The 27,525-nt window shown below is 35.3% G+C and overlaps 1 protein-coding gene across 1 annotated transcript in view; it reads left to right on the forward strand.

Moving 5' to 3' along the window:
- Positions 1-16: 16 nt before the first annotated feature.
- The window catches only part of Galnt13 (polypeptide N-acetylgalactosaminyltransferase 13), a 487,818-nt gene continuing 460,309 nt past the window's right edge, over positions 17-27,525 (forward strand). The window contains exon 1 of the mRNA XM_010639279.2: positions 17-68. The gene's annotated coding sequence lies outside the window, so the exon portion shown is untranslated. The remainder of the gene's footprint in view (positions 69-27,525) is intronic.

The following is a 27,525-nucleotide window of genomic DNA, read 5'->3' on the forward strand; positions in this document are numbered from 1 at the left end:
CTCCACCGGGGCTGAAGCCCGCGCGCGGACAGCGCTGCTCTTCGCGGGATCCTTGGCCACGACAGCAGGTCTCCGTCTCTCTCTTTCTCTCTCCCCTCTTCTTCCTCGGGATGGACTGGGACGGTACCCCTCTGGGCTGGGCGCCGCGAAGTCCTGCAGGGAGTGTCAGGGCGCGGGGCTGAATCCTGGGCAGGGCAGGGCAGGGGGCAGCGGACCCGCAGGGCTGTCTCCTGGGAGCCCGGAGCGAGCTTGTCCGCGGCCGCAGGTGCGGCAGGACGATGGCGAGGCGCGGAACTTTCTGCCGCCGCCGCCGCCGCCTCCCGCCCTCTACTCGGCTTTTCCCGCTACCCGATGAGCCCGAGCGCTGGGTCCCGGTCTTCCCTCTGGTGGAGTCCGCGGCAGGGATAGCTCGGCCTCTCCAGCTGGGCAACTTTGTAGCACCAGCTGACGGCAACCCGGGTTGAGGTTCGGGCTTTGCTACTCGGCGCCAGCACCGAGCACACTCTGGTTCTTGGCCGTCTTCCCCGACGGTTGACTTTTTCGGCCTATCTTTTCCTGTTTCTTTCAGTGCCCCATCCTCTCTGATTCTCTTTTCCGTTTCTGATTCAGTTTCTGTCCATCTCACTGAGACTTTGTTTCCTCCTGCACCCAGCTACCTCTCTCTGTCTCATTCTGTTTCCCCTTGTCTTTCGTGGGATGTCTCTGTATCCCTTATTTATTTTGGGGGGCTAGTCTTCCGTCTTGCAACCCCTTCCCCTTCTCCCTGCCTCTCTCTATCTCCTGTCCTCATCCTGTCCCTCTTCCCTATCCTGAGGCGGCGGGGTCAGAGGCGCACACCTCGGTTATTCAGGACACCTCCAGGTGCAAAGATCTCTCTGCTCTGGGCCGACGGGAACGCGAGGATCGGATCCAGGCAGTCTGCCCTTGACTGGCCTCTTTTGAGGCCGAATGAGGGGCTTAAGGGTTAGAGCAGTGTGTTCCATGCTTCCCTCTCTACCCAGGGTCCAAGGGTGTTGGCAGGAACCCCAGCGAACTGTGGCTGTTGGTCTGGACAAGGAAAGCGTGGGGGAGCCCCTTTCGTGCTCTGTTCTTTGACTATGGATAGTTCAGTTTCCAGGTGGAGAATCTCTTATCTCCAACATCACAGGCAGCCGCAGGGTAAGAGTCGATGGACCGGCAAACAGAAGCTTCTGGGTTTAGGGAAAACTAACCTCCAAAGGCTGGGATATTTTTGAAGGCAAGGTGTTGCTGGCAGCAGAGAGGTGCTCTGGGGACAGAGGAGGCATGCCTGCCTTAAACTGCCTTTGCTCAGTCCTTAGGAGAGCAGTTGTGTGGGAGAAATCATCGGTCCCTTTTTACCAGAATATCTTACAGGTTTGATTTGCAGGGCTGAAGACGCCCAACCCAACCTCTTGAAATTTCTGGCTTCCCTGGGGTCCTCAGATTTGCAACTTCATGTGAAATCTGCCTTTGCTCAGCTTTTCTACCCCTCTCCCTTTCCTTTTTCTCTTCCTCTTCCCCTCTCCTTTGCTTGTTTGTGTCCATGCCCTCTAGTGTTAAAGAAACCTGCTGGTTTGAGAATATTGAAAAGTAGGGTCAACCTATTGGTGGTTACCTTTGGGTTTTTCACCTTCCAGGGATCTTTTCTTAGGATACCTGTACCCTTTCTTTTTTCCTCAACGACTTGCTTTGTGTTACTAATCTTTCCTATCTCTCATCTCTTTAAACTCTTCGGTGCCTGAGTAATTAGAACCTTAATATTGAAACCCTGTTTGTTTGGCTTCAGAGATGGATAGATCTGGAGAATTTCTGTAATTTAAAGCAGACTGATTTTTTTTTAAGTACATTACTCTGTACTGCTTGCCTTAAATCAGGATTCACATCTCTTCCTTGTATTTCTTCAACTCCATTGATAATTTCCTGGCTGTTCCTGCTTGTGTTTAATTCACAATTTTCTAAGACGCTCATCTCATTCCAGGGCTTCAGATGCTTGCCTAAGTAAGGGCACTGTGTCTTAGATCAGCTTTGGAGAGAAAGAAAAGAAAGCGTTTTAAAAAGGAATTACAGGATGCTGCTGGTATAGATTAATTCTGCATCAGAAAGTCTACAGTAGAACTGGGTTTTGCGTCAGTTATGCAGACCCTAGGGAAGTGCCATAAAGCTAGTAAGTGCTTAATGAAAACTTGTTGGTTGAATGAATAACACACAGCTGATTATAGGCTTCCAAAACACCCAGCTGCATAGATGAACCTGTGTACTAGAAGTTGAACTCTCCCTCCCTTTTCTGTTCATTTAGTTTTCTATGAATAGAAATTGAGGAGAAGTAGAAGGGATATTGAAACAGAAGTCTTCTCCCTCTTCTAGCTCATCTCACTGTATGAATCTGTCCCTCTCTATAAATCTTTAACTTGGCTGGTGTTCTTTGAGAAATTCATTTAGAGATTCTGATGGATAGCATCTTTCAACCTTCATACTTGAAAGTAAACTGGGACACGGCATCGTTTTGGAGGAGTAGTTTCATGTTTTTTTTTTTTTTTGCAAATGAGAATTTCTCTTTTTTAATATAATGAACAGATGTATCAGCTTCAAAGGTTTGTGTGTTATAGTTGATATGTAGGCTGAATCACTTTTTCTTACAGATTCCCTCATTGCTTCCAATGTATATATAAGAGGTGTAATGCTACGTGCATAAGAGGATTTGCCCGAGTTACTGGAAACATAATGCCCTCTGATTCAAACTATAATTAGTAGTAATCCATGGGCTACTGTATTTTTTGATGATACGCTGTTCACCTCTTAAATATTTGGAGATTATTGTACCAGGGCATATTCAAGGCAATTTTGTTAAAAATGTTGCTTATAAATTACTCGATATTGTCCTCTGCTCAATTTTTGCATATAAAAAACAAGTATCATGAAAGTAGAAATTCTGATATTGGTTGAAATGTCTTAATTTCTTACACATTTAACTTTTTAACTTGATGTGCTTTCAAGTTAAATAGCTATGTAAGAATGGAGTACATTTCTACCATGTAAACTTGATTATTAGAAGTAGTCACTGTAACAAGAACATTTCCATGTAATAGAGGTTATAAACTTACAAAAACTTGGAGAGTTTAGGGAGAGAGTAAAAGAATAATCAACAAATGAGTATTTTAATTCTATTTAAAATAAATAGAATTGGGCAAATGAAGAGAATACCAGTGTTTCTGAACAAAAAGAGCAATAAATCAAATGATCTAGAGTCAAGCATGAACAGAATTCTCTTCATTCTTTATGAAAGAAGACAGTTGCTATAATTGTGTTCTTTAATGAATTTGCCCTATTAGATCTCATATTCTCAAGTGACACCTCTTGTAATGAACAGCACACCGTTGACTGTGACTTTTAATACATCACCTTCTTGGATTTGTGTCTCTATTGGTAAGAATGTGTAGGCATCTTAAACCTAATGAGATCTAACAGATTCATGGCTTCAGAGTCTGAGTGACCATATGCCTGTGTGTCTAAGGATTTTAATTGGATTTTGTTTATAAAGTCTTCCTTCTGCTTTTGTTATCAAAATAAACACAAATGGAAGACCAACTCAGGACCTAAATATATGTACTCATATAGGCTCTGATAACTTCTTTGATGACATTTCTTAAGGCAATCTATCTTCCCTAACCACAAAGGTGTATACACACACCCACCACTGCCATCACCAACCCTATGTTTGAAACCACAATTGTACTGAAAGATTGGGTACTGTTTGCTTTGATATACCATTTATCATTTAAAATATTTAAATTTTCTATTTATAGAAAATTCTATTTATATTTATATTTCTATGTTAAGATAGATTAAGAACTTTTGTTAATAACCAGCATGTTTCTGAGAATCTCACTTTCTATTGTTATATTTCATACATAGAGAATATGACATGATGTTTATGAAAATGAATATACATATTAATTCAGTAATAGTCATCCATTTGGAGCATTCTAAATAGTTATCTTTAGAGCAGAAGTATAAAGCAAATACTTTATTCATTTTTGTTTCTCCTTTATTTCGATTGTTATTTATAATAATGTATTTGATTAGTCTTATGTTGAGTGCCAAGAAATGATTAGAGGTAACTAAAGGTATTTACATGATTCTGATTAATGTATCCTCTGATCTCCCTAAATTCATTTTTCACTGAGTTTTGCAGGTAAACTTTTAGTATATAATGGGATATACTTATTTAAGCTGACCTTTGTGTTTTCTAAAAGTTATTACTACAAATTGCTGAGAGGATGATGGGGCTTAAATTTCAATTATATGTTAAAGGGAGAAATGCTTCCATTCAAGGGCCGAGCTTCACTCAAATGTCTACATAATTATAGTCTTCACAAAGTGTCAGCCTTGCTCTTAATGTCTATCCTTCTATAGTCATGTACCCTTTACAATGCAACTAAAAAAAAAGATCCAAAATATCTTTTAAAGTAGTTTAAAGTAGTTCCATGAGAATGATTAATCCTCCCAAGAGAGCTTGAGAGTGAAATAGAAAGAGTAATGACTTTTATAGATATGAGCATTATTACATGACATGTATGATTATTTAGCATACTGTTCATAGTAAGTAAACACTCAGACTTCTTTTGTATTTATTTTTTAAAGAAATGTTTAGTGTTAAACTAGATAGGAGGTGTATTATGGTTTTTATGGTCCAAGGTTTATGTCCAAGGTATATTATGGTTTTAACATGACGGGGAATTCATTGGGACTCTCTGTTTCATACGTTACATTACATTAAATTGTCACTTAAGTCTTATTTAAACCCTTATATAGTATAATAGGAAAAGTTTGATTAAACTGTAAGTTGGCACATTGGTGAACACAATACATTTGGTGAGTAGCCACTGTGAAAACAAGAATTTAGAGCACAGCCTGCACAATAAAAAATCATCCAAATTACACCACAGAGATAGTTGTAAATGTCAGTTTAGCTTTTGCTTTATATTAACTTCAATGATTTTATAAGCAGAGTATGTCTTTTTTGTTAATAAAATGAATTTTGACATATGAGGGGGATTATGTAGGTTCTTGTAGATCAGAAGCATAATAACTGATTTAATTTCCTCTTGAGGTTTTTATTACATAATTAGTTTCAGATAGAGGATGAGATTTATATGACTGTCAAGACCTCAGCGCAATACTAGCATTTGTTCTAGGAAAGAAAAACACATGTAAAGGTATATCCTTTGCAACTTATTTAAGAAAGAGTTAAAAATGGTGAATTACATAATAAATTGGTTCACTGAAATCATTAAATGCTTACTTTGTGCTTATACAGTGGTAAGTAAATACCTGACAAGTCTTACCACATTTTGTCCTTATAACAATCATGTTAGTGATAAATAATAGCCCCATAGCATGAATGACTACTGTCTTTGTCAGAGCCATATATCACATAAGTAAGTGTTAGGGCCAAGGATGAGAGAGCATCCCTCTATGTCTCTGAAGCCAAGGTACTAACAGTTCTCAGTCTAACATTTTTATTAATAATAATGCCTGTGAATTGCATGTGAATGTTTTCTTTTTAAACAATGAAGATAATTTAAAAACTTACAATTTTACGAGTGGACATTTTAACAACAAAGTATTAAAAGAGATATGAGTCTCAGAAATCAAGAAGAGTTCTTTAAATTTAGATCACTTCCTTTTTCTGCATTGTACTTATTTTTCTAATTTAATGACTTTAGTTGACTGATAATAATTTGATCACAGAAAATTTCATTCTACAGACTGTTCTTGGAAATACTTTTTAGTTTGAACCACTTTAATAGTCTTATGTGCTCTCTGCTCTCACACACCATTCTCTTTCTAGTCCAGAATCTTGGTAATAACACTGGGACCTTGAAAAGATGCCAGTAATTGCTTTAGCCTTAGTTTACTACATCAGTGTCTACAGAAGAAAGAGAGGATTGGGGATGACTTGTTCCCTTGTGGTAGTTACAAATCATTGTCACTACGGTGGTGCTGGTCTGTTTCCTGGGCCAAGGAGTGAATGCTGGGTAAAGCCAAGGGAGCATGTCATGGGAGTGTATTCCTGCCTACTCCTCTTGTAATCAGCGTATCCCAAACTTTAGGGATCAGCTTGCTCCTTTTTTTTTAGTACTTCGTAAAGAAGATTCATAGCAAAGTATTTATAACTGAACTGAATAACAAGTAGCTTGTTTTTCTACAGTACTCCTGATAATTCTTTAAATTATATTAGAAAATATTCATATTTATGAAAGGATTAGGGAAACCTTACTTAAATTTCAGGATTGTTTTTCTCGAGTATGTTTTTTGATAATATGATAATAGCTATAATAACTTGTAATCATTAATGGTATATAAAGACTCGAAGTGTTAAACTTTGATGAGTTGTATTTTTTCCTTTTGGTCTTTGGTTTGTTTGAGAGACTTTCTGATATTTAGTTATTTCTGTTTAAGGCACTCTTGTAACACTATTTTTTCTTTAGTAACTTTTAAGACAAATTTTATTGTAAACTGGCTGGTGTTTATTAGATTATGGAAATTATTTGAATTCCAAACCCCTAATAATGAATCATTCCACTTGTACATTTTTTGGAATAAAAATCTACAGTTAGAAACAATGCCATTTAAAAGTTCTATAAAAGAATTGAGGGTTTATGGGATTACTGACTATTCTAGTTTTAAGAATTAGAATAATCTTTTTCTTTTCTCATAGCAAACTCTACCTCTTTTTCTGAATCCCGAGGCTCATAGTTCATCTTCAAATATACATCACTATACTTGCCATGAAAAAAATGTTAGAAATTAGCCTATCACTAATTACAGTACATATTTTTGCTCAGAATTTATATGTTTTAAGTATACGTCTGTATTTAGGTAAATGCATGTTATAATTTCTCAATATTCTTTTCTTTCTCTCCATATGTTTCTTTCCTTCCTTTCATCTTTCTTCATGGTGCTTATCTTCTTAAAATTCTTTCTTTTCTAATTTAATGAATCCTCATGTACCATGACTGAACAATCTATAGGTGCACTTGGTTCTGTTAAAAAAAGTAAATCAGAAAGAATTGCTATTTCTTTCATCATTCTGTCTTTGAGTGTGCAAGAGAGAGACACTATACCATTTGTATGTGGGTCATTTAGCAGGAAGCTAGGGATGCTAAATTCACATCTCATTACCTTTGTGTACTTTTAGAACGATGTTTGGATCCTGTGGTCAGTTGGCATCTGGCAGGCTTGTGGCTCTAAAGGAATGCTGTGGTATTTAAGGGGTTGCCGATTTCAGCTGACACACAAATCTTCATTCCTTGATCAGCTTTTCTTTATGAAACAACCCATATATGTCTTATTATTAACTCTAGCTCATTGACCTCATGTAAAATAATTTATTAGGATATTGGTAGGTTGTGATGAATAATTTTGGTAATTTTTGTTTTGTAGCTCCCTCTCAAAAACGTAAGGTTGATAGATAGACTTCTCCTATTTGGTAACCTAGCACAGACATTTTGTCATAGATTTTTTTCAAGGCTGCTTTTGTTGTGCACTAAGTTGAGATGAATCGTAGGTAATTGGATGGTGCAGCTGAGTTAACACATTGAATTGCTAGTTACCAGACACTTCATTTGCTGTTGCAGACCACAATAGGCCCATTTTGCTTCTATAATGCACAAATTCTTATTATCAACATAAAATTCTAATTCAAGTAGAATAACATGTGTGCATCATTTCCATTCCCTTTATAAAGAAAAATAACCTCCACAAATGTAAGATATTTCCAACTATCTCATTAAGTAATTTGAAACATCAATGAATTTTTTTTGAGCATGTTAATCAGTTGTCTCATTCCTCACAGAAAGGATATGGCATGAGGCATTTCACTCAGAAACATGAAATTAGTAATACTACTTTTACTCTCAGTACCTTAAGATGGGTACAGATGGACAATTTGCATTTTATTCAACAGAGTCTCGTTTGAATAATGCTGAACAACATTATTGCCCTTGTGATTATAGTGATATGTAATAGAAATTTTGTTTGTTCTTGGGTTTTCTTCATTTTATGTGTTTTAAGAGTAGTTTTTCTAGATTAATGGAGATGCTTCTCTACAGGTGAGTATCTAAGAAGAATTGAGAAATATTGTCTTGTGAAAACTCATTAAAGTGTTAGAAGGATATGAAACAAATTGGGTGGAGTAAATCAAGGCAGAAGAAATCATACAGGATATGTATGGGATAATGGCCTAAAGTGAAGGAGGGGACCATCCTGAACTTCAAAAATCCCTAAAGATTTGAGGTTCAATAATGCCAAGAAAAAGGGCAGAAATGGGACACTGGATTGAAACAAAAATCATAAAATGTGTATAGCTGGAATTTCCAGTCTTCTATTCACCAGATCTATTTCCTCTGCACACATCTCTATAGCAAATTCTCTCTGCCCCACTAGACCATTCCTCCTTAACCCATAAAAATGAAATTGTATGAACTGTGAAGGGGCAACAGGGTAAGAAGGGATGGATCCTGGAACCTTTGAAAAAAGCCCTGTTTATTTTGATACTTAGGGTCTTCAAGCCTAATGATATCTTTTTTTTTTTTAATTTAAAAGCAAAGTCTTATAGTCAAGATACACTCAAGTACAGAGGTGACATCATTTTCTGTTCACTCATGGTTAAATATAAAACATCGATCAAGGATCACTAGACGTTTAAGAAATAAGAAAAAGTATTAAAAGAAGTCTATAATAAAACAATTAAAAGATAGCCACCAACTTATAAGAAAACCAGTAATAACAGTGACCTTGGAAGAAACATAAGGGTTCACAGAATACGAAAACAAATTAGATCTTTGACGAGATTTTTATTTTCATGAGAAGACTCAGATAATTTATGAAATACTCTAGGTCCATTTGTTTGGTCCAAGTAGTGTTACTGTACTTGAGTGGATATGCACATTCCAAATTTCCAGTGAGTTCAGTCATTCTCTTTTGTGTCACCCTGCTCCATGAAGGTGGTCTGAGTTTAGGGATTCTATTATAGACCCAATAAAAAGTTAAAAGTGATTTTCTCCAGGGAGGGGGACTAGTTGAGGCTAAGTCTTCTTGATGGTGCACTGTATAAAGAAACATAACATTTGATACAATCATGTTCTGCAGTCTGTTCTTTTCCTAAGAGGACAGAGTTGGACGCTAGTCCAGATAAGGCCGTTAATGAACTCTGTAGTACCTCATTTAAGTTCTCTGGTTCTCAGTCTCCTTGTGGTTAAAATGAAATGTGTCAAATTCTATCCTACTGTTTATTTTTTTTTCAAAATTAAGCCTATCATTTTCATTGAGAATAAAATGAATTATAATTTATCTCAGTATAATAAATCCCAAGATTGATTTTATGGTTCTTGCTTTTTCTAGCTTTTTATTAGAGTAAAAAATGTTCATTGTCTCCTTAGTAGTTACCCATGCTCTTTAATTTGGTTCTTTGTGTTGCATCTGAGTTTAACACTCAAATCAGAATCATACAGCGCTTTTGTCATCTTCAGTTTCATTTATCTAGCATATGCCCTTCCCACATATGGTTGTTTGAATAGATTGTTTTTGTAATTCTTTGAAGTCTTAATTTCCTTATAATTAAAAAAACTCACCATATATTTTTGGTGATGTAAAAATTGCAAGCATTTTCAGATGATTCTTTAAAAGATTCTATCACCATTTTACTTCTGTTTTCCTGAACATTTTCAAAAACATTAAACAATAATTTTACATGACATTTTGTAATAGTTTCCAGCTAGAAAAAGTAAATTTTATAGTCATCTGCATTATTAAATTATAGCAGTTACTGTGATTACCTGATGTGCCTGCATATTTACAGAATTGATGGATGAAGGATGGCTATTTCAACATTGCACAGATGTGAAGATACTGCCACATTAGATTGGCAGCTGCTCTTGAAATTTTCACTACTTCTTAACATTTGGCTTAATGCTTTAATTTTGTAGCTGATCAGAAAAAAAATTACTTTAAAGAAACAATCTCTTCATAGTGAACATGAGAATACAGATGGACCCCACCAAGAAATTGTTAACCTGATGGCTGTTGGAGAAACCCTGTATATGTTATGGACGCATGTGTGTACATGTTCAGTCATTTTACTATGCTGCACATCAGTTCAGCAAATTAACACATACATATGAACACACCTACACATATTTAAGTTTCTATAGATTGATGTTGCATTAGTCACTTTTCCCATTACTGACCACAGTACATGACACCCACAACTCTAAAGAGGAGAGAAGATTCAATCCATGGTCATCTGTTTCCTACACATAAACATCCTGGTAGATGGAAATGATGGAGCAAAGTGGATTAGCTCACAGCTTTCTGAAAGGAGAGCAGGGGCACAGTATTAGAGATGAAAGGGTGAGGAACCAGTTGCAGAACCCCAAGTTCATACGTCCCTGACCCTCCAGACACAGAGATCCTAAAGAGAGTCAATTTGGCACAATGAAGCTTAACTTTCAGGACTTACTATTGTCAACTTGACAGCCAAAGACATCATTTAAGTATAAATTATACTTAAACCCTTAAACGTAAGGTCCTAATTCTCCCTAACATAGTTATCTTGCATTCACCTGAAAATGAAATTTCAGCATTTTTCAAAAGTCCAAGTCCAAGTCTCGTTGGAAGCTCAAACCAAACTCTTAAATATTAACCTCTGTAAAAATCAAAGACAAATTCCCAGGTGCAGTGGCACAAGGTAAACATTTTCATTTGCTAAAGGACTGACGGGATAGAGAATAATCTGACCAAGCAAGACTGAAAAAAAGGCTTGGGTGGCTTCACCACATGGCATTTCTGGTTAGGGTTTTGTTCACAGACTTCAACTTCTTCCACTATGCCTTTAGCTTCATTCCCACAGCTTCACACACTGCAGTCTCAGAGGATCCTTGCTTTGATTTTCAGGCCTTTCTTTGAAATCTAGATCAAAACCTCCCAGACCTCAAAACTCTTGCATTCTGTATGTCAGTAAAGCAAGGATTAAGTGAACAATCCCAGGGTCTGCTTTCAGTGGGAGCAGTAGTGAGGCTCTTGGATCATGTCTACAATTCTCTAGAAGGCCCTTCTTAAGCAAGGATCCCATGAACTCTTTTTGCAAATGCAGGGAGGATACTTTTAGATCCTTCATCCTGTGAAGAATGGGGTCTTGCTGATTTCTGAGATGCCCTCAAGACATCTTTCTTGTTATCCCTTTAGGAAGTACTTGGTTTCCTTTTAATAATGCTAATCTCTTCAGCAGCCCTACTTCCTTTTCTGTCAACTTTATACATGGTTCCTTCTGAGCCAAAATTTAAATTTTTCAAAATTTCCTACTCTGCTTTTTGCCCTACATTCTCACTATAAATTTGTATAAAAAGCAGCCAGCAGCCATGCCACAGCCTCAATGTTGAGCTGTCTTTGAATTTCGTCTGACAGATCAGTTAGTCCTCCACTCTTAATCTCAGTCTTCCCTAGTTCTGAGACATTGGCAAAATGTAAACAGAGTGTCATACACATAGCTTCTACTCCCCTTGCCAATCGAGTCCTTTTTCCCAACTCCAATCGTTTGAGTCTGGCCTCATTGCCTGCATTCTTTTCAGCATTCTGGTCTTCTGAACTCCAACTAGAATCACATATCAGTCTCTTGCAGCATTCTAAGGCTTCTTTAGCTCTCACCTTATAAACTCATGCAAACCAGCTTCAAAAAATTCTAAACTACATAGATACATTCAAAACAATGATCTTACTTCCCCAATGCCAATTTTCTATATTAATCAACTTTTCTATTGCTGGACACAACACTCAACACCTGTAGCTCTAAGAAGGAGAGGTTTAATTTGGCTCACATTTTAAGAGGATTCAGTCCATGGTTAGCTGGCTTCTAGGCAGAAATATAGTAGAAGAGTATGATGGAGTAAAGCTGCTCAGTTCATAGTGGCTATCAGGCATGGCAGTGGAACAGTGCCAGAGAGAATAGGGTGAGTGATCAGATATCGATCTCCAAGAACATACCTTTGTTACCTACCCAGACACACCCTGTCTGATGTGCCCCATCAACCCTCCAGGTGAATGCCAAAGCCACTGCTACAGATGGAAATGAAAATAGAGGGTGGTGGGGGAGGGAGATAAAGGAGAGAGAGAATGAAAGAAAAAAAGGCAAAAGAGGATGAAAGGAAGAAAATGTCTTCAGGTTTCCCCTTTTGTTTTAGAATATATATATAAAACAAATGCATTGTCAAAAGTTGAGATAAAAAATGAACTTGAATATACTGATTATTATTATTATCATTGTTATTATTACTTGTTAAGACAGAGATTTTCTGTGTAGTTTGGACTGATCTTGCACTCACTCTGTAGTCCACACTGGCCCAAACCCACAACGATCCTCCTGCCTCAGCTTCACTAATGCTGAGATCAAAGGAGTGTGCCACCACAACTGGCTGCAATGTTTATTTTAAAGCCTAATGTATTTGTAGTATGGAAAGATAAAAAATTTTGAAATGGGAAAAATATTAACAGTTAGATCTGCTTTAATATGAGACTATTTGGTTTCTGTTGACAGGTGTGATTATAGTCTCTCTTTGAGTCACCTCGCTTTGCCATTTTCTGGAAGGTCAGTTTTGTGGACAGCAACTTGTAAGCAATTAGAACTGGTTTGTACTGCTACTTCCCTTGCCTTGATGAATCAGAAGTCCATTAAGTTTCCTATTAAAGGTGAAGATGTGGCAGTTAATTGGAACCTTTCAGCATATAAACTACTCCTGATTGTCAAGTTAGGAGAGACAGTAAAATATAGTTAAATAGTAAAGATCCAAGGTGAAAACTGTGTACCGTGGTACCACACAAATATATTTAAAAAATTCTCATATCAAACTACTAGTAATATGAAGACAGTTACATAACCTCTATGGAATTTAGTTATGTTCTGGACCACACCTATACTTATGGGCCAAGGATTGTACTGCTGAGCTGTAGTTCCAGCCTCATTTAACTACCTTGTTTTTAAACTGGGTACAGTAGTCACAATAGCTAACACTGATGTGAGCTAGATCTCTTAATGGGCATGAAGGGGTCTTTGAAGGGCTTGACATGATTTTAGCTAATCAATTCTTTCAACACTGATTTTATTCACCAAACAGTTGTTACTACCTGAGGGTTAAAGTGACCTTGCTTGTAATGTGCTGATTATTGTGCTTGCCACATAGCAAGTGCTCAATAAATGCAATATTATTAGCAATTTTCTTCATGGGCTTCTGCTGGCATTTGTTGTGATAGGTCCCTAGTAAATCTGACCTGCTTAACTGATTCTTAAATGCAATCTCAGACTTGGAAGAGTTTTTGTATGGAGTTACTGCAAATTTGGCCCCGAGTGACAATAAATAGGAGTTGAAGAAAGAATTTAGGCCAAGTAAAGTAGAAATAGTGGTAGTGATCTATTTAGAAGAGAAGAAAAGTAGATGTTGATAGCAAATGTGTATTTGTATCATGGTAAATGTTGTGATATTATACACATTGTATAAAATGCATGATGCTGAAATATCATTTTCCAAAAACTGCCTATGTCAGAAATAGTGTACATTTTATTTTTTGGACTAGGAATTGAACTCAGTTCTTTGTGCTTGCCAGGCATATGCTGGGCCACTGAGCTAAATCTCCAGCTGTAAAAAAATCTTAACTTTTGGGCCAGGGATTTAGCTCAGTGGTTCGGTGGCCTGCCTTGCAAGCGCAAGAACCCGAGTTCAATCCCTGGTACAAAAAAAAAAACAAAACTTTTATTTAGGAAATTCCAGTTTTGCTGTTTTTTTTTTTATTTTATATATTTTAATTGAGCAACAACCCTGCATTTTCCCCATTTTTGGATCAACATGGACTCTATTGTTTTTTCTTATGTATGATCCTTAGCAATTGAGAGTTGAATGCTTTTTGCATATGTTAATATGAAAAATAGTGAACATTTCAAAACATAGAAATCTAAGCCTTCATCCCTGAATGAGAAGGAACATTGTTTTTTTCTTTCAAGACACAAATTTTATTTTCAGTGTGTAATATCCGCTTATTTTTAATCATAATTATAAATAATTAGATATTTTGTTTTTTATTTAGAAGAAATCGTAATTTGAAATAACAAATTTTAATTGATTTTCCATTTAGAAATGTTTGAATTTCAATTCTCTTTGCTTTTCTCATGAGAGGAATATGTTGTTTTGATAGTGGTTGAATATATTGTTATGAAAAATACTGTCATCTCCTTTATAATAATTTGTGCAAATGATAATTATACATAAATTAATAAACTGCTGGTGGGAATCTAATGATGTTTCATGTGGTTTTTGATTTATTACTAAATCATTTGCAGAATGTTGAAATGTTTTTGATGTAACCTGCACCTTCCTCAACTCCAAAAATATATCCAGCAAAATGGAATAGTTATTTTTAAAGTAACAAACTGGCAAAGGATTAAATTTCATTAAGTTTTGTGAGAGTTTATGATATATGATATGTATTATAGGTTAACAAAGAGCATATGTTTGTGCTTTTTAAAGATACTTTTCACATTACAAGTAATGAAATTGTTTAAACAACCTTTTAAAAATCTCATTGTTATTCAATTCTCTTTCTCATTGAATTTATTGGTACATTTTAGGTATACAGTACAGTTACATTCATCATTGGGATCTTGTACCTTTACATGACAGGTCTTGGTTCTCATTATTTCCCCATACCCTTCCCCTCCCTTCACCCTCTCCACCCTTCCCTATTTACAAAGACTTTGTTTCCATTTTTTCCTTTTCTTATGTGTTTTCTTTTGCCTTCTTTCCTTTCTCCTACCTTCCCACTTTGCCTACTGCTTTAGCCCTTTTCTTCCGATTTTTGATTCAGTTTTCTATTGCTGCCTGCAAGCAATGTTGGGTCCACAGCTTGCACTTCCTTGGTGCTCTTGTCTCCCATCCTGAAGTTTTGTGTGCCACTTTTATATTTTAACTACATGAGAAATGTTTAAAATCAACTGATAACCCCTGCCATGTCTGGGCACAATGCCTGAGATTAACCATTTTCAACCAAAATTCTATTAAGTTGCAGACAGACAATTGATTCATTTTCTTGTATGTTTGCATCTATCTGCAAAAGTGTTCTATCACCTGTAATTATTTAATACTGTGAGAGTCCACTGAAAATTAACTTTGTTGTAAATTTATTTTTTTTTTCTGGCAAAGAGTAGGGCTGACATACACTATCTGTGTAAGTGTGTGTGTGTGTGTGTGTGTGTGTGTGTGTGTGTGTTTCTCCAGAGGCATTTCCTAAAAGCTTTTCATTTTCATGGCTTACCTGGCTGAATTTAAGTATAAATCTCCACAATCTTGTGCTTGGATCCCACTTAAGCTAGACAGAAAGTACTAATCTTATTTTAGGATAATTAAGATATATTATCAACTTTTAGTTGCTTTGTTGAAAATAGAGTTTGTTTTCAACTTACTTTTAGTTGAATTATTTTCTTCTAGCTAGGCTTTTTGAATTTCTCTATCTAAATATGTTTTTCAGTAATAGCTTTTTGGGGGAGTGTCAGATTTTGCTTTATTATTTTGAGTTTTTAGCAAACCTCAAAGCTTTTTCACTCTTGCTTCTTCAACTGATAAATTTTAAACTCCCACATGTGGTAATACAGTTTAACTGATAGTTATTTTTCTCTTCCTTTTTTTTACACATGTATTTATTACTTGATGAACATTTTCATCACATAGTTTTAATTACATTCTATGCATCTGTCGTATTAAAATTCATGAAGTACCAATGCACTTTTATTTTGTCAAAGGGCTACATCTTACAATAATTTTATATATATATATATATACATATATATATGTATATATAAAATAAAATATTAGTACATTTTGATTTTTTATTGCTGATTGTACTTCACTGACACATGGAATTATTTCTGCTCATAATCTCTTAATATATCTGGTCAGAGATTTTGAAATCCACTTCCTTTAAGGTACTATGTTAATGTTCTCTTAAAATTTCAATAAGAGACACACACATACAGACGGGTTTTCTGCAATGGGTTCATGGTCATGGTGTGCAATTACTGAGTAGTTTTGTGATTCTAACACCCTGGGGGTTCGCTAGGCAAAATCCTTTTACCTATGCGTGTGTGTTTCTGCTTCTTTGCTATCAAGTCTCTAGCTTATTGAAGTCTCACACTATTAAAATATTGATTTTCTTTTTTCTGCTTCTGATGATTACATCTTCACTCAGAGAAGGCCATCTGCAAAATAGATTTTGAAACAGTTTTCATAAGGCCAAGTTATTCTATCAAGAAGGAGCCTTTTTATCAGAAACAATTATAGACATTATATTTGTACTTAAATAATGTTCTTAATTTCTACATTGAGTGCATTATTACATGTGTTTGTTTATAGAATTTTTAGGATTTTTTTCTGTGTGTTTTAGTAAAGTATTCATAGCATGTTATTTGTGGCTGTATTTTACTGGCAAATGTATGCCTTCTGTACCACCATGCAGCAGTTTCAAGGACAGGGAGGTTCTTTAGTATCTAGTGTTCTGATCTGATGATATGCTTGGCTGATTGCCATCAAGCAAGTCATTCAGAGGACTTAAAAATTCTGATGTCATACACTATGTATTTGGTCTCAAGGATAACATTCATATTGTACCCCAATTGAAATATTTTCACATTTCTTTCTGAGTCTCACAACTTCCATTTATTAGAAACTTCAGGAGTGCCCACCTTTTTGCTGATGCTCATACCTGGATCTCATACCTTCTGTAAGGCCAAATATGTTTGTTAGAATGGCAGAACAAAAAAATGAGCTTGTATTTCCAGCTTGATGCCGAGTTGGGTCTGGCCTGCTTCTTCTCCCTTCAGGCACAGCATTCCTGGGCATGTTGTACCTGAGACTGCTTGACTCACCTTGTCATTTAGAGTTTTAAACCTGAATAGGACAGAACTTTCCCCTCGTGTCCAGTAGGTCTCAGTAGTTAGGTTTGGTCACTGGCATTCTCTGACCCTTATTTGTGTTTCTCCTTGAAATTGAACTAATTAAGGAGTTGTTCTGCTTACTGATCCTCAGGAATCATTCGAGTGTCATGTATATTTTCACCCCTTTGTATAGTTTGACAATTCTTTTTTAAAGCCCAAATTATATGTGTGTATCTGTATCTATCTGCTTTTTTAGACTGTGAAATCCAGAAACAGTTGAATAGGTTCTTTTTGTGCTACATCTAGCAAAATGCTCTACACAATTAAATTCTTACTACATTCATTTAATTAGATTGTACATGCACAGATAGATCCCCTGGGCTTCTGAAGCAGTACAGGCTACTCTGGAAAATGATGCAGGCCAAAAAGGATTTAGGTCAGTCAAAATTTTATCTGGCTTTCCCTGTAGGACTGTTGAAACTGGCTTTCCATTCTGCTGCAAGAATATCTGCCATGTGATTCTATTTTCTCTTAAATTCTATCGTCAGCTAGTCAGAGATTGTATACTTGAAGAGCTACTTTTCAAACTTATCGAATATTTGAAATAGCAAGGCCTTTATGCTTTTCATCAGAGTGATGCAAGAATTTTACCACTTCTATTTATAAAAATTCATTTGGAACTTGTTTTCTGTGGAGGAGATGAAAAGTCATAGAGTTTAAGACTGAAAGGTAATTTAAGGAAGGGTACTCACCCACCAGCCTTCAATGAAAGTTGTGCTTTATCTAAACTCAATAGTGGTATCTTTCTCTAAAATGAAGCTATCCCCGCTCCGCTCCCTCACAAGCGCAAGGTTCCAAGTTCTATCCCCAGTACCCCCCCAAAGCACTAAAATAAAACTATGCCATTCAATTGAGTTTGTTATATATTTCACAGTGTCAATAAAGGGGTGTTTCTAAAAAGATTTTGAAACATTCACTCTGAATTGTATTGGGTTAAAAATCTTTGGAAAGCTCTGTAGTCTAAACTTGAAATTCAGTATCTTATCACTCAGAACCCTAGAGATGTATCTTAAATGACCTTTTCCCCTTTGTATCTCACTTCTGCCCTTTCCTAATCTATTTTGAGGATTCACAGAATTACTTGGTGTTACTTGGCTGCATCACATGTGTCTATGTCTCTGTTTCTGTGCTCACTACTTTTCAGCCTTCAGTTACCTATTTCTTCATTTCAAAGATCAGGTCAAATGAGCAGTCCTTTTTAAAGGATTTCTTCCAGTCCCTAGGTGGAATCCTTCTGTTTTCTGTTGTCAAAGCACCCTGTTCTTATTGTTGCTACTAACTTACACATTGTCATAGTTGTGTGCTCGCACATCTCCCATTTTAGATTCTGAGCTTTTTCAGAGTGGTGGCATCACATTCTTCATTTTCCCCCGGGGGCCTACTGAACCTATAATATAGCTATCATTCAGTAAATGTCTTTTAAAAAATGTTTAATATTGATTCAGTAGGAGAAAGGGCTATGAGTCTAAGAAGGTGCTAAAAAACATTTAATTCTATCTCATACTCATACCACACTTCTTTTAGGACCTTGTGACTTGAAAGCCCGCTGTTTTAAATTTAGGTTTAAAGATGTGCCAAAGGATATTTACTTTTTGAAAAGCATACAGACAAATAAAAAACTAGTATCTAAACAATCCTTATTCCTGGAAGGTCATTTTTAATATATAAACTAATCTCTTTTACAAAGTTATTTTGTTACCTAGAACCTAATTGTAAAAACAGTCATTCATATAACTAAATATAATTAAACTAGTAAATAAAAAAATTTCTCTAGTCATTTAAATATATCCTAATTTGTCAGATGTTAATTATTTAATTTCTGTTCTCCATTTCATGTATGTCTTGCCATATTAACTCTAATGTTTTGTAATATGGACTAGCCAAATAAACATTAAATCTATGGCAGATAAATTTTTTTATTATTCCTTGAAAATCATTGAATAATGTATATCACTTAGGGATTATGTGGAATAATATACCCGGTAGCCTAAAGAAATCAGTGCTATAGTTTTCCCTAAAAAAATGTGAAGTCTTGATGTTGATAATCTATATTGGTCAGCTTCCCTGTTGTTTGAGCAAAATACCTGAAACTTGCAGCTTAGATGAAGAGAGATTTAGTTTGGCTCATAGTCTCAGTAGTATCAGTCTGTCATTTTCTGGCTCCAAGGTAGAATTGGCACTGTGGAAAACATGGCAGAGGAGAGCTGCCCACCAGGAGGCACAGAGAAAAAGAAGGAGCTGGAGACAAGAATAGGTTCTCCTAGGTCACATCCCTACTGACCTGTTCCTGATGAGGACCTACCTGCAAACACACGAGACTTTCGTCAGACTGTGCCTGCTAAGGTAACAGTGTCACTGGGGATCTTGGATCCCTGTCATTCTGAGCTTTATTCACTCAAAATAGCTACTGGAATCCCAAACACTATCTACATTTGGACAGGTAATTTCTAAAGAACATAAAAGTATATATTGACTAGTGCATAAGGAGGGAAATATTAGATATTAAGGATGCAGCTGGAAAGTCCAGTCACACCAAAAATGACAATTTTTAAATTTTTTGAAAACTGTATCTTATTTCGGACATGCCTTTTCTGACTTATGCCTTATGTATTAGTCAGCTTTCCCAAAACCTACAATTTAAAGGAGTAGAGGTTTAATTGGGCTCATGGTTTTGGAAGATTCAGTCCGTGTTTGGCTGGCTTCAGGTAAAGGTGGCATGCTTTAGAGTATGCTGGAGAACACTTGCTCATGTCATGGCAGCCAAGAGGCAGAGAAAGAAGGGAGGAGCCTAAGAAAAAAATAAAACCTTCCAGGTCACCCTCCTAGTGACCCACCTCTTCCAGCCAAGTCTTACTTCCTAAAAGCATGGTCAGCTATGAATACATCAATGGATTAATCCACTGATGGGTATAGGATCCTGTGATCTGATCTCCTTCCAGTAGCCCCATCTCTACCTACATGTATCTTTTAGCAGACATTTTATTTTATTTGTTTATTTTGGTACTGGGGATTGAACTTGGGTCCTTGCGCTTGCAAGGGAGGCCACCGAACAGCTGAACTAAATCCCCTGCCCTTAGCAGACATTTTAGATGGAAACTGTAATATAGTAGTTTCAGTAGTTTATATATAGTAGTTTATAGTAGTCTCAACTTCTTTTAATATTGAAGTTCTTTCTGATTTATGGCTCTGTTTTGATTCTTACATAGTTTCTTTTTTTCCCTCCTAGTTTTTAAGATAAATATTCATATTTTAAAATTAAATTGTTGGTTGTATGTTGAAGATTTGAAAATTAGGAAAAGTAAAAAAAAGTTAAAATGAATTATGAATCTTTATACATATCTAAATATCAGATTATACAAAATTACTTTTGCATCATTTCAAGATAAACCTTTAATACCTCGCTAAATAGTCCTTCCTGAATGTATATACATATGAATGTCTTTGTAATTATTTACACAATTACTATTTTATTTTTTAAATTACTTTAGAAAATAACTGTATTATTTAAAAAAAATATATATGTATATATATATATATATATAAGTGATGTCCGTATATCTTTTAAATTTTTTTTCTGGTACTGAGAATTGAACTCAAGACCTGCGCTTGTTAAGCAGGTGCACACTACTGAGCTGAAACCACAGCTACATTAGTGTCAATAAGCACTCTTCAGGGCATGACTGTGACTGCTTGACATTGTCCATAACAAACCACAGTTGGACCAGAGATTTAGCTCAGTGGTGCAGTGACTACCTCTAAGTGCAAAGTCCTGAGTTTGATCCCCAGTACCAAAAAAACAAAGCAAAAAGACCCCCAAAACAAACCACAGTTAACATAGTTGGTCTCTAATTGTTTTTATAAATTTTATGAAACAGTCTAGTTGCTTTTATAAATTAAGTTAAAAACAGTAGAAGTTCCTGATAAATTTTTTGAGCATGAATATTTGCCTGTATTTGTAATTAATTTTTGTAACTGGATCAGTTAAAAATATGTGATGTTTTCATTTAGATCAAAGTTTCCCTCAAAACTCTCATGTATTCAAGAGTTGGGCTTTTTGGAAAGTGACTGGATCATTTGGGTGTCATACTTATTAGTAGGTTAATCCACTGATGAGGTCATAGTGGAACATGTTGCTAGGAACCGGGGCCTGGTCAGAGGGGTGGGTCATGGGGGGCTGTGTGTGACCTGCAGGACAGTGTTTTTGTCCCTGGCTCCTTTCTCTGCTTCCTGGTTGTCATGAGTTAAGCAACTTTCTTTTACGATACCCATCTGCATAGCTGTTTCCACCATGGAGGCAGCCGACAATGTATTTAGTCCTCTAAAACTGAGCCAGAAGAAACTATCTTGTCCCAGTGATGGGAAAGTGCTAATACACAGAGACACACAAAGGAAAGGGTAAACATTTTCAGAGACTAAAATATAATGGAATTGTAACATGTGCCACGGTTTAGTGTATATTTGCCTGGAGTGGTGTGGATACAGAAAAGTTCCAGCTTTTCTCTTCAAAAAGATGTGGTTAGGTGATGAAGTAGAAGGATGGTGAATGTTTGGAAGAGTCCCTTTGCCATTTCCTTAATCATTTAGTTAGGAAAACAAAGCGAAAATGAATTGACCACTTGTGTTGAGAAGTAGGGCTGTGACTTCTCCCTACCTAAATTAATAAAGAAGAGGGATAGATAATGTAATCTTTGGTTAGGAACTCCCACAAGGCATTTAACTATAGTGTATATATGAAATATAGAATTATTCAGGGGTGTAATGTAGTGGACTGCAGAAAGATTACATTTAAATATTTATATATGGAGCTCCTGATTTGTCATGCTTATGATTGAAATAGGAAGATTATGAAATCATGTTTTCAGTAAAATGTGTGCAAGAGAGTTATGATAGGGGTCTTGAAGGGAATATTTAGAGGGGAGAAGGAGGATTGGGATGGAAAAGAGAAAGGATACATTGATGACTAGAAAATATGGATTAATCAGTTTGCTTTGATATCTTAGAAGATAGAAAAATAACTCAAAGAGACAAATAATTTCCATACACTTCAAAGAGAAGGAAAGAATTGGGGTAAAAACCAACACGGCTGAGTAAAGTAAATCACTCTGAGTTAATCTACATTTATTCTCTGACACAATGTCAGGACTTAAATATGAAGGCAGGAAAGAGATCATCTATCTTTAGTTCAGCAAGGTTCAGTTTTTGTCTCACACAGCATTCTCATCAACCAGTAAAGAAAATACAGTCTTGGATAAAGGGAGGCATAGTTTGCGACTTGTCAGTGAGTCAGTGACCTGCTGGGGCAAATATGGTAGTAGACCAAAAACATTTTTGTTTTAATCTCAGAATTTAAGAACACACCCTAGGGGCTGGGGATTTAGGTCAGTTCGTGCTGTGCCTGCCTCCCAAGGGTAAGGTCCTAAGTTCGATCCCCAATACTGCAAATTAAAAAAAAAATGCCCTAAATGAATATGAAAATTAAGAAAGGTGAGTTGAAAAAGACCATTGATTAAAATGACATTTAAAAAAACCATGTAGTGACAGGCATTCTGGCACATTGTTGCTCTAAATTAGAAATGAGGCCTATTATGATTGTTTGTATTATTCAAGGTAATCTGTAGTGTTTACTGCCTTTAGTTTCTTTTTTATACACTAATCAGTGCTTTTATATTCTCTGAATTACAGGATTATAACATGTCTTTGTCTATTTGTGGGTATTTTCCTTTCTTAGGTTTTATAAAGTACTTGATTGCTGCCTTGTAAAATGAAGGGATTGTGTTTACTTCTGCAAAAATGAATAATTATTTTACTAAATTGTCCATTTCTGTGCCTTTCCATAAAAAAGTTTTAAAAATTTCAGTGTTAACTTTTTATGTAATTTTTGAAGACATTTCAAAAGGTAATTAAAGACAACAACTGTAATCATAGTAATACATACTGCTCAGCTGAAGACATGGCAAGATGAAGAACTAGAGCCAAAGGCAATAAACGCTGTGTCACAAGTGCCATGCCTCCAGGGATTTTAACTTGTTTTTAGGGTATGTTCATATAGGGAAAATTATGAATATAGATGTAAATAAAACATGGCTTTGTAAATCTGACAGCTTCCTGCTATTTAACTATAAATTTATGCCAGGTATTTTATTCTAAGGAAACAATGCTGGTATGGAGGAAGATGTATACTTGAAGACCTTTGCAATGTTTTGTGTTTTGAATATTGGGTGATAATTTACATTTAAAAAATAAATAAATGATGTCATATCATAGCAATAGGGTGTTAATCAGTGAACTTTTAGTATTACCATTTTAAAAATATTCATAGTATCACACAAAGAAATTCACAACTAGATAAAAAGAAAGAATCTTATTATAAAATAGTTTACATTGTATGATTCTTTAAATTATAGTCTGGATATAAAAACAAGACAGTTATACATAAAAATATATTGCTTCAACAATTAAATATAGCTTTTTATCTTTCCTTTTGCTGAGTTAAAAAAAAGACTTGGAACATTTGATTTTGTGAAGCAATTACATAGGCTAAAACTACCCATAGTGATAATCCTTGTAGATTTCTAATCTTTTTTGTGTGTGCTATTTTCATTTATTTTGAGAATATCAGGTTGTTATTTAACTTTACATTGCTTAATTTGTTGACTATAATGTTGTTTTTGTGGTTTGTTTAAAAACTCAGTTAGATCCCACATTTGTTTTCAGCATCTAAGTTATGAATAAATATATATTGTAATTTGAATGCTGTGCATACCTATTTAATATAGTATGATATAAATTATATATTTATATAACTTATGAAATAAAAAAAGATTGCAGATGTGGCACTTTGGATTCTAGTTTTCCTGGTTACCCCAAAACGTGGACCATGGTTCTAATTTATTTTTTTGGATTAATTTTTTCTGTTTCAAACACTTCACTGATTTATGTTTGACAATTTTTCTATGATACCTAAATTAAAATAAAACATTCATTTTACCCCTTTTCTATAATTTTCAATTTTGATATAATTGCATACATATAAAACACTTGTAAGAAACTCTGAATAACCTTTGTTCAGATTCATTAGTTGCTAATACTTGCCACTTTGCTTTATTTTTTGTCTCTGTACCTTTCTTTCTCTGTACACACACATAACACACACACACATGCGAAGTATTATGCATGAATCATTCGAGAAAACATTTCAGATATGATATTTCTTTAGTTGAAATGTTTTAGTGTATATTAAGGATATGCAGAGTACAGTTACTGAAATTAAGAAATCAATATCTGTCATGTGCTCACTGTACAGGTCTAGAATTGTGGGTACATTTATTGTATTTTTACGGGGTTTTTGTAATCTGGACATTTCCTGTCTTTAATTTCTTTGATATTTGTACAGTTCAGGCAGATATTCTTGTACAAAATCCTTGAGTTTTGTTTGCCCAAAGTTTCCTAATGATTAGATTATGAATTTTTAGCAGGCACACCATGAAAGTGATGTTGAATTGTTCTCAAGTGCATTTTGTGTATTTGTCCCATTATTGATGATGCTGTCTTTGATCAATTAGTTAAGGTAGTCTGTGCCAAATTTCTTCACTGAAAATTTCTAGTTTCCCCATTGTAATTAATAAAAAATTTATATGAAGATACTTCCAGACTATGGAAATATCTTGTTCATCATCACACTTTCACCATCACACTGCTGATCCTCTGATGTTCTCTTCATTCAATCAGTTCATAACGTTTGCTTAATGTTGGTGTTCTAACATCACCAATACATCCCTGTTTTTCAGAGGTATTCTACTCAAAGAGTTTTCCTTCATTTTATATTTTACTAATTTCTTCATTTTTATCACATATATACATATATATATATATGTATATATATATATAATGAATTTCGTGTGTTGCAATAATTATTTACTTTGGTTGCCCAGTTGTCCCAACCAGTGGGAGCATTTTAAAGCTCTGACATATATCCTTTTGATATGTTCACATTTGTAAAAGGATGTCTTCCTTGCTTATCTTCCATAAAAAAATGTTGTCTCCTTGAATTCTGTATCTTTTAAATCTTCTTGTATACAGGTTCTTTCTAGGATAGTTTTTCAGTGTTTTCATGGTATGAGTAGGCTTTCTGCTAGCAGTTTTTGTGTCACTTGTCATTTCTTCGCTTCCTTCACTCTCACTTCAGTTTTCCTAAACTTTCTATAAAATATCTCTGATGTACAGAGTGGCTGGCAGCCTGAGACATAACTCTATTGGCATTTGGTGTTTAATATTCTTTTTACAGGTAACTTGATATTTTAATAATTCCCCAACTTTCTATTGCACTCAATACAAACAATTTCTTTTTCCTGTTTTTGTATTTTTGGGGAGAATATTTCAATAGAAAGATTAATTTTCAGGTGGCTTTATTACCTGTCCTACCAAAATCCCAGGCCTATATTTTTTTAAGCAGTTTGTAAAAATATACTCATGTTTTAAGACATTTGCGATGTAATAGTTTGACCAAAATTCATGGATTGCATAGCTTCTCCTTTAGCATTCAGGATTCATTTAATTAAATTGAGCCTTTCTTCTTTATCATTATAATTATTTCATTATGTAATGTATATGTCAGCCCAAGGAAATATCTCTTTAAAAGACATGTCTACAGTAAATGAAATCATTATTTAAAATCATTGATTCTATCGGTGATTTACCAATTACTTGTATTAGTAACATTCTACTTTTAAAAATTGTCAAATATATATTTAAATAAATGCAAATTTAAGAAATTTAAAACTGATATATAAGTTTAAACAAGATGGCTAATCAGTAACACCTGATTTGGGGAAGCTAGTGAACTACAGTATTATAAGGAGTTGTTTCAACTTACAAAGTAAGCATTTTGAGCGTAAGAGAAAATCCTTCCTCTATTTCACAAGAAAGAGAACTAAAGGTAGTTGGTAGGAAAGGAGGACCCAGGTCAGGAGCAAAAGAGTTCAGTGCTTGAAACTAGCAGTGTGTCAAGGTTTGCAAAAGTAAGGACGAGGTGAATGAAGAAGTCGTATGCCCTATATGAGGGTAGCTATCTTCACTGTTCCATGCATGGGCACCAAACATCAACTAATACTTTCAAAATGCTACAAAAGAGAATTTTTATAAAAAGTCTCCCACTTTTGAATATCATCTAATATTTTTAAAGACCTGGAGTAAGAAAATGTGCTAGTAAGAGAGTTTTCTTAGTTTAAAATAACTTTTTGCTCTAAAATATATACATAAGCTCGGTTTGATGGCTGTAATTTCTGCCTTGGAAAGCTGAAGTTCACAATGAATTCAAGGCCAGAGTGGACTATATAGTGAGTTCAAGACCAGCCTGAACAACATAGTGAGATCCTGTCTCAAAAAACCAAGGAAAAAAAATGAATGCATAAAAGTTGCACATGTTTATGGCATGTGATCTTTTGACCTACATAATGTTAAAACTCGGGGTAAAAATGTATCTTGAAACATGCATCATTTCTTTCTTTTTTTTTTTTTTGGACGTTGTTGCATCATTTCTTTATGCTGAAAACATTTGAACTCCTTTTGTCTAGATTTATGAAAATCACATTATCATTATCATTATCTGTATTCAGCCTACTGTACAAATGCACAATAGAACTTCTTATTCCTTTTTACTCCTTGATCAACCCTTCGTTATCCTTTTTACCCTACTTTTTCCTCTTTCTGACAACCATTCTATTCTCAAGATCTATAAAATTAGCTTTCTTTAATTCCACATATGAGTGTGATCACATGCACTTGTCTATCTTTTTTTAAAATTAATTTTATTGATACATTTAAGTTATACAATGTAATGATATTCATCATTGGAAATTTGCACCTTTACGTAATTCAGTTTGGTTCTTTTTTTCCCCCATTCCCCTGCCTTCCCTTCAATCCCTCTACCCACCAACTACAAAGACTTTGTTTCCATTTTTTCTTTTTCTCTTTTAATTCCATTCCCATCTTTCTTTTCCCCTACACCTCCCATTTCCCCTTCCTCTTTGCACCTTTTCTTCCTAGTTCACATTATCTATTTACCTTTTACTCCTTATTTACACTTTCAGTTTCTCACACTAGAGAAACTATGTGGTATTTACACCTATGCAGCCCATTTATTTCATTTAAGAGTATTGCCTCAATGTGCATCCATTTAGCTATAAATATCTCTAGTTTCTCATTCTTTATGGCTGAGTAGTAATCCATTTTATTAAAAAGGACACATTTTCATTATCCAATCTCTGTTGATGGGCAATTGGGCTGCTTTCAAGCTCTAGCTATCACAAATTGTGCTGCTATGAACATGGGTGCACATACATCAATGTGGTATGATTCTTTTATTTCTTTGGGGAAGATACCCAGCAGGGGGATAAATGGGACAGATGGGACCTCCAATCCTAGTTCTCTGAGGTGCCTCCGTACTGATTTCACAGTGGTTGCACCAGTCTACACTCCCACCAGCAGTGATGCAG

This window comes from Fukomys damarensis, unplaced genomic scaffold, assembly GCF_012274545.1.
Source record: "Fukomys damarensis isolate Sample0158 unplaced genomic scaffold, DMR_v1.0_HiC HiC_scaffold_29, whole genome shotgun sequence".
In the NCBI taxonomy this organism is placed as follows: domain Eukaryota; kingdom Metazoa; phylum Chordata; class Mammalia; order Rodentia; family Bathyergidae; genus Fukomys; species Fukomys damarensis.